This window comes from Carlito syrichta, unplaced genomic scaffold, assembly GCF_000164805.1.
Source record: "Carlito syrichta isolate Samal-C Ts95f unplaced genomic scaffold, Tarsius_syrichta-2.0.1 Scaffold288760, whole genome shotgun sequence".
Lineage (NCBI taxonomy): Eukaryota > Metazoa > Chordata > Mammalia > Primates > Tarsiidae > Carlito > Carlito syrichta.
The window spans coordinates 19606-27222 of NW_007232856.1; the positions used below are offsets into that span (position 1 = coordinate 19606).

Consider the following 7617-nt stretch of genomic DNA (forward strand, 5'->3'; position numbering starts at 1 on the left):
CTACAGGCATGTGCTGCCATGCCTGGCTCATTTTTCATTTATTGTAGAGATGAGGTCTCGCCAAGTTGCCCAGGCAGGTCATGAAACTGCGGGCTCAGGCAATCCACTCACCTCGGCCTCCCAAAGGCATGGGATTACAGGCTGGGCCACTGAGCCCGGCTCGATGTTTTAATTTGCATTTCTGTGCTGACTAAGGAGGCAGAATTTTTACAGCGAAGATTTTTTTTTTTCAAATGGAGTTTCACTTCATTACCCAGGCTGGAGTGCAGGGGCATGCTCATGGCCACCCAAGCATCGACTTGCTGGTTCCAGTGATCCTTCCACTTCAGCCTTCCAATTAGTCAGAAATACAGGTGCATGCTAAAATGCTCAGCTAATTTTTGATTTACTGTAGACATGAAGTCTCACCAACTTGCCCAGGCTTGTCTCAAACCTCGCTGGCTCAGGCAGTTCACTCACCTCATGCTCCCAAAGTGCTGGAATAACAGGCTGATGCACCAAGCTTGGCTACAACTGATTTAACTTCCTTGGATTCCCCTGTCTTTATGATTTCTAGTAGAAATTCACCCATGGATGAAGAGATGTGGTTCTGTTTAATAATGTTGTTTTAGTGATTTCCAAATCAACACGAAAGAGGCACACTGCTTTTGCAGTTTTCATCTGTTGTACTACCTTTCTTTGATTGTGTTTGAAGAGAATACCAGGTTCCAAAAACTATTGGAAAGTGTTTCCTCCTCTTCCACCTTTGGGACAATATAGAGTAAAATGGTGTTAATTCTTTTTTAAACACTGTATAGAACACTTAGTAATAGTATTAGACTTGGGTTTTTATTATTTAAGCTTTAAAATTATAAATTCTGGCCAGGCTCAGTGGCTCATTCTGTAATCCCAGCACTCTGGGAGGCTGAGGTGACTGGATTGCCTGAGTCTGCGTATTTGAGACCTACCCAGGCAACTTGGTGAAACCTCATCACTAAAATAAATAAATATGTAGCCAGATGTTGTTGTGCCTGTCTACAGGCTGGAGACTTGGAAGGCTGAGGTGGAAGGATCACTGGAGCCCAACAGGTCAAGTCTGTGTGCCACTGCTCTCCAGCCTGGGTAATGGGGGGGCGACTCCAACTCAAGAAAAAATAATTACAATTTCTGCTGTAAGCCCAGCAGTTTGGTAGGTGGGAGAGAGAGCACTGCCTGAGTCCAGGGGTTCAAGACCAGCCTGGACAACTTGGTGAGACCTCTTCTCTACAATAAATCACAAAAACTAGTGGGGCGTGATGTTGTTCATCTCTAGTTCCAGCTACTTGGAAGATTGATGTGGAAGGATCATCTGAGCCCAGCAGGTCAAGGCTGCCATAGCCATGAGCTTGCCACTGCACTTCTGCCTTGGTGACAAGAGTGAGACTCCAACTTAAAAAATTAAAAATAAAATTTAATACTAAAAGTAATTACTGACTGTGCTGCTGACTCAGTCTGTAATCCCAGTAATTTGGGAGGCCGAGACAAGAGGATCGCCTAAGTCTGGGAGTTTGAGACCAGTATGGGCAACTTGGTTAGACCTCGTGTCTACAATAAATCAGAAAATAAGCCAGGCATTGTAGCGCATGCCTGAAGTTCCAGCTATTTGGAAGGCTGAATTGGAAGGATCGCCTAGGCTCAGCAGGTCGAAGCTGTGGTTGCTGTGAGCATCCCATTGCACTCCAGCCTGGGGACAGAGCGAGACTCCTTCTCAAAATAATAATAATAATTACTAAACTTTCTTTAATATGCTAAAATATATCCATATGACCTCATTGTTATAGTTCTTTTCTAGAATGTTTTCTGGGAGTTTCTGCTTTGCTCAAAGGAATTTCAAGAAAAACTTTGTGATTTTTCGGTGTTTTGACATGAACTATTTTCTTTTTTGAACTAATCTGTATCTTTCACTCTATTAGTGGTATGTTCAGAAATTTAATGGCATACAATGTTATTGCCTGCACCTTAAAATCTAATTGCTGTCATCAGTTATCGATTCACTAGTGGTGGCCAATAGAGCTAAAGGCCCATACATTTAACATACTTTCTAAGTGTTTTTTGGAAAACAGTAATTTGAAGTTAATTTTCTGAAGTCTCATAAAATGTTTTGTCTACTGAACACAGTAATAGTTTGGTGGTTGGTGAATCCCACCAAAGGTTGTGTTACTTTTTCTAATCAAACAGGCCTTGCTGTCTCTAACCCAGACCTGATCACATGTCTGGGCAAAGGAAACAGCCCTGGGATGTGAAGAGACACAGCACATTACCCAAAGCCCTAGGCAGGTGGGAGGGAATGAAGCAGATGACACTGGTCAAGGTGGAAGGAGAGAATGAAATGTAGCTAGCTTCTTACACTTGTCTGCTCCAGTGGAAATGGTTTTCTGGGTTCTTTTTTCTCTTGCTGTTCTATAAGGACATCTACTGGTGTATTATCTGAAATTCTCTAAAAACTCTACTTCCTCTTGGTGATCTTTTAAGGTTATATGGGAAATCAAAGTCCTTTTCATGGTTTATAACAGACTGTATGATCTGAGTGTTCTTCTATTCCTTTTGGGAATATTTGGTTTTTAGAAACTCAATGTTATATTATTTTTTCATTTCTCTGTTTGCATCCTGACTGAAATATTTGAGAGTAGTGTTTTTTGCTAGACAAATGTTATATGTTTTCTGCTTTATAATTTCCTATCCTAAGGCGGTCTCTAAATGTTGGAAAACCTAACATTATTTTACTTTACAATTTGATGGTTTTATTTTAAATGGAGATTGGCAATTTAAATTCTATAACCCCCATTTTTTTTTTTTGAGTTGGAGTCTCACACTGTCACCCAGACTGGCCTCGCCTGCTGGGCTCCGGTGATCCTTCCGCCTCAGCCTTCCGAGTAGCTGGAATTACAGGTGTGCGCTACCATGCCTGGCTCATTTTGATTTATTGTAGAGATGAGGTCTCGCTGCCCAGGTGGGTCTCGAACCCACCAGCTCAGACAATCCACTCACCTCAGCCTCCCAAAGGCATGGGATTACAGGCTGAGCCACCAAGCCTGGCTCCCAATTTTTAAAACATGTTATCGCTTAGAACATTACTAAACATATATCAAACTTCCACATGTTACCTTGTTTCTTAACTCTTATTTTAGGCCAGGCTCGGTGGCTCAGCCTGTAATCCCAGCACTCTGGGAGGCCGAGGCATGTGGATTGCCTGAGCCCGCAGGTTCAAGACCTGCCTGGGCATTTGGTGAGTCCTCCTCTCTACCATAATTCAAAAATATTGTAGCTACCGAGCATGGTAGCTTGTGCCTGTAGTTCTGGCTACTCAGACTGCTGAGGCAGAAGGATCACGGGAGACAAGCAGGTCGAGGTTGCGGTGGCCGGGTGCGTGCCACTGCACTCCACTCTCGGCAACGGAGTGAGACTCCAACTCAAAAAAGAAAAAAGAAAGAAAAAATCTCTTATTTTATAATTTTCTTTCAGTATTAAGCTTATGACTAGGTAATATATATATGGACATAGTTGATCTATATATGTGTTTATGTATTTGTGTGTCTAATGTGTATTATTTTTTACAAATATTGTATAATCATATATTTATTGTGTATCATGTAATGATTTGATCTGTTTATATATTGTGAAATATGAATACAATCAGGTTAGTAAACATATCTGACACTTTACAGTTACTGTTTTTGAAATAATGAGAACACAATGTCTATTATTTTAGCAAATGTTTAAGGATACAAGACTTTTATCAGTTATACTCACTAGGACATTAGATTCCTAAAACTCACTACATTTTTTACCTTTTCAACATCTCCCATTTTCCCCAGCTGCAGGCCCTGGCCCTTCCATTTTACTCTTTGCTTGTATGAGTGCAATATTTTTTTATTCCACACATAGGTGAGAAAATGCCATACTTCTCTTTGTGTGCCTGGCTTACTTCATTTATATGTGTTACAGCTTCATCTGTGATGTTAAAATGGTGGGATGCTATGATTCTTTATGGCTGAATAATATTCTATTGTGTATACATACAAATTTTCTTCTCCATTCAGCACCCACGAACATTTTGGTTGTTTTCATAGCATGGCCATTGTGACAACTGCTGCAGTGAACATAGGGGTGTAGCTACTTCTTTAATATGCTGATTTTATTTCCTTTGGATATATACACAGAAAGGGGATTTCTGGATTGTAGTTTAATTTTTCATTTTTTGAAACTATTTAATAATGGCTTTTATAATCACTGTATTTTCATTTTTTGAAATTATTTAATAATTGTTTTTATAATCACTGTATTAATTTAAAACTCACAGTGTACAGAATTTTTTTTCTTCACATCTTGTCAAGACTTATCTTTCTTATTGATATTATTCATCCTACCAGGTGTGAGAGGAAAATTCATCATTGTTGCAAAAATCCACATTCGATTTGCAGTGGTTCTGGAATACAACTCTCACATCAGTAAAATCAGGGTGTAGGTGGTGTTCAGTGTCCCCTAACTATTTGCGGATCTGTCCTTTTTTAATGTTGCTATTGACTTGATGTCATTTATTTATATTCATGTTTAATTCCTGTAGTCCTTACTTTCTACTGATTTTTTTTTTTTTTTTGAGTTGGAGTCTCACTTGGTCACCCAGACTGGAGTGCAGTGGCTGCTCCCGGACATCGCAGACTCACCTGCTGGGCTCCCGCGATCCTTCCACCTGTCTTCCAAGTAGCCGGAATTACAGGTATGCACTACCACGCCCAGCTGATTTTTTGATTTATTGTAGAGATGAGGTCTCGCTGCCCAAGTGGGTCTCGAACCCACAGGCTCAGGCAATCCACTCACTTAGCCTCCCAAAGGCACGGTATTACAGGCTGAGCCACTGAGCCCGGCTCTACTGATTTCTTAAACTCTAGAATTTTTTTTAAATTTATAGATGTAGTATAGATTCAGGGCTGGGTATACAAGTGATCATCGTGCAGGTGCCCTTGTTGACAAAGTCTGCCCCAACCAGCAGTTTCCCAGTACTGTCAATCCGGCACTGCTACCAGCAGTTTTCAACTACTGCAAAAATTTAATCATAAAATTTTCAACAGAGGGCATTGCATTTTACGATTGCATATTTGTGAACTGTTGTTCTCAAGTAGAAATCTATTCAAGATTCTCGGTGAAAGTATGAGAATATGATGGGGTTCTTTTTTTGTTTTTGAATCAGTGTCTCACTCTATCGCCCAGACTGGAGTGCAGTGGCCGCTCCCAGCCACGTCAGCCTCAACCTGCTGGGCTCCGGCGATCCTTCTGCCTCAGCCTTCCAAGTAGCTGGAACTACAGGTGTGTGCTGCCACGCTGGGCTAATTTTTTGATTTATTGTAGAGATGAGGTCTCACCAAGTTGCCAGACGGGTCTCGAACCCACAGGCTCAGGAAAACCATTCACCTCAGCCTCCCAAGGTGTGGGATTACAGGCTGAGCCACCGAGCCCAGCAATATGTGTCTCACTAATTCTTTTCCCTCTCCCACAGATTGACAACATTCCAGAAAGTGTTGTTTCTTTTTTTCCTTGGAGTGTCACTCTGTCACCCAGACTGGAGTGCAGTGTCCACTGCCGGCCACCGCTGCATCGACCCACTGGGCTTCAGCGTTTCTTCTGCCTCAGCCTTCCAAGTAGCTGGAACTACAGGTGTGCACTACAACACCCAGGTAATTTTTTGATCTATTGTAGAGATGAGGTCTCACCAAGTGCCCAGGCAGGTCTCGAACCTGCGGGCTCATGCAATCTACTCACCTCAGTCTCCCAAAGCGAAGGATTACAGACTGAGCCACAGAGCCCAGCTAAAGTGTTGTTTCTTTAGCTTAGGTCCCAGAATGAGAATTATGTAGAGTAGAGCTCGTAACTTACTTATAATTGCAACGGAGTCTCAGAAATAAGTCTGTTATCTAAAAAAAAGAAAAAAGGAAAACTCATCATTGTTTTGATTGGCAATTGCCTGGCGATTGGTGATGCTGACCACTGTTTCATACACTTGTTGGTAGTTGTGTTTATTCTTTGAAAATAGCATTCTTTTCCTATTTTTCAGTAAATTGTTTATCATTGTATTATTTTACCTTTAATTTATATGACTTCCAAATAAATTTTGGATATTGACTTATCAAACACATAGCTTGCAAATCCTTTCTCTCCCTATAAGCCTTCTTATTGTTCATTCAGCAGAAGTTTTTTAGTTTGATGTAGTCCAACTTGTTTATGCTTGCTTTTGCGACTACAGTTTTGGTGACATATCAACAAAATCATTGCCAAGATCAATATCTAGAAGGGTTTCCAAACCTTTTTGTAAGATCCTTTGTTTTCTGAGTCAGGGTCTCTTTCTCTTACCCAGGCTGCTGTGCAGTGGCACAATCAAGGTTCACAACAGCCTTGAGCTCCTGGGATCCAGTGATTGTTCCAATCCTCAGCCCCTGAGTAGCTGGGATTACAGGCTGATGCCACCGTGCCCGGATAATTTTTATTTTGAGGTAATAATGTTTGCTGTACTCTATTGACTAGGCTTGTCCTGAACTACTAGGCTCAGGTGATCCTCCTGTCTCAGCATCCACAAGGTTCTGGGATCCCAGACATGAGTCACCATGAATGGCTGACACTCTCTTAATTATTTTTGAGTTGGAGTCTCACTCTGTCACCCGGCTGGAGTGCAGTGGCATGCTCAGAGCCCTTGCAGCCTCGACCTGCTGAACTTAGGTGATCCTTCCCCTCAGCCTTCCAATTATATAGAACTACAGTCATGTGTTATCATGCCCGATTTATATTTTAATATATTATAGAGACGACGTATCATCAAGTTGCCCAGGCTGGTCTTGAACCCTGAGATTATGCAATTTTCTGACCACAGCCTCCAAAGTACTGGAATTACAGAACTTCCTCTTCCAAGTAGCTCTTTTTGATGTTGTACTCACTTGGGATTCTGACCTATTTATTGGAGTTCTCAGAAAGGCAATTTTATCTATATTATGTGAAATTGTTATGTTGATGAAGTTAAGATTTTTGGTTTTTTTTTAAATTAGAAAATAAAGTTTATTTATAAAGGAAATTGTAGGGAGAGAGAAAGAAAGAGGAGATTTACCTTCCCTGGTAGGGAAGGGGGTCTAAACTTAAGAGAATATGGCCTGGCCATAGCTCACAGAGCACATGGCCACACCATACCTTAGTAAGGCAATGGTGGACCTGTGATTTTTATTTTTCCTTTTTGCTGATGTCCATAGCATGGTATAATATGTTAGATTTGGAAGATGTATTCACCTGAGTCTAGCAAGTCAGATAAATTCTTCTTTTCATTTTTTTTGCTCTTACTTCTCATTACAATGGAGACCTTTCTCAAACAAAGAGCACAGGAGCAGTACTGAGAAGGTGATATTGGAAAGACATGGAAGATTTGGCTGTAAGAATTCACATTTCATGAAAGATTGGAAAAAAGTGAATGAAGATGAATGATTTTATATTGTAGATAACCATTACAAATATAACAAGTATGGGAAGGTCTTTTATCAATACTCCAAGTTTATTATCCACCAGAGATTCCAGATTCTATGTTCCAAAAATGGCTTACAAATTTAATTAATATGGCAAAATATT

General features: G+C 40.8%; 1 long non-coding RNA gene across 1 annotated transcript in view; it reads right to left on the reverse strand.

The window, feature by feature from the left end:
- Positions 1 to 458: 458 nt before the first annotated feature.
- LOC103255952 overlaps positions 459 to 7617 on the reverse strand; it is a 16086-nt gene continuing 8927 nt past the window's right edge. Inside the window, exons 3-4 of the long non-coding RNA XR_504051.2 lie at positions 5890 to 5927; positions 459 to 743 (exon numbers count right to left, since the gene is read on the reverse strand). This is a non-coding gene — a long non-coding RNA (uncharacterized LOC103255952). The remainder of the gene's footprint in view (positions 744 to 5889; positions 5928 to 7617) is intronic.